Here is a 770-nt window from a genome sequence, read left to right on the forward strand (position 1 = left end):
TTAACTGAAGATGCATCACCAATGGAGATCGGGCAATAGGAGGGAGTATGTCCTCCACCACACCTGGTACAAGTAGTCACGGCCGCCACTCTATTCGAAGTTAGAAGATCTAACTTCTTACTCAATGATTCCACTTAAGCCGCCAATGAAGTTACTGCATCTATCTCATGGAGACCGGCCACCTTTTTCTTCTCCCTACCATTATATTGGTAGCTATTTAACCCCATTTATTCAATTAGTTGACGAGCCTCACCGGGGGTCTTGCTACCTAAGGTACCTCTTGCTACCGCATCCAAGAGTTGCCTTGTGGTTGGATTCAACCCATTGTAAAAGGTCTGAACAATCATCCACTCTGGGAATCCGTGTTGCGGGCACTTTCTCAGGAGCTCCTTGAACCTTTCCCACATCTCAAATAGAGACTCCAATTCCAACTGTATAAAGGATGAGATCTTAGTCCTAAGCTTTGCAGATTTTCTGGGAGGGAAATAATGGGCCAGAAAATCTTTTACTATCTCCTCCCATGTGGTAATCGATGCTCTAGGTAATGAGTGTAGCCATTGCTTCGCTCTTCCCTTTAAGGAAAATGGGAAGGCTCTCAACTTGACGGCATCATCCGTTACCCCATTTATCTTCAGCAAATCACACACCTTAAAAAAATTCTCTATATGACTGTTTGGATCCTCATCGACCAAACCATTGAACTGTGCGGATTGCTGTAACATATGGATCGAAGTTCTGAGCTGTAATCAGAAGACGCACAATACTCGATT

General features: G+C 44.2%; 1 non-coding gene across 1 annotated transcript; it reads left to right on the forward strand.

Annotated features, from left to right (window-relative positions):
* Window positions 1-357: 357 nt before the first annotated feature.
* LOC120281461 lies at window positions 358-464 on the forward strand. Its single transcript, XR_005542600.1, has one exon. It is a non-coding gene; the product is annotated as a small nucleolar RNA R71 (small nucleolar RNA).
* The last annotated feature ends 306 nt before the right edge of the window (window positions 465-770 follow it).

Source organism: Dioscorea cayenensis, chromosome 17, assembly GCF_009730915.1.
Source record: "Dioscorea cayenensis subsp. rotundata cultivar TDr96_F1 chromosome 17, TDr96_F1_v2_PseudoChromosome.rev07_lg8_w22 25.fasta, whole genome shotgun sequence".
Classification (NCBI taxonomy): domain Eukaryota; kingdom Viridiplantae; phylum Streptophyta; class Magnoliopsida; order Dioscoreales; family Dioscoreaceae; genus Dioscorea; species Dioscorea cayenensis.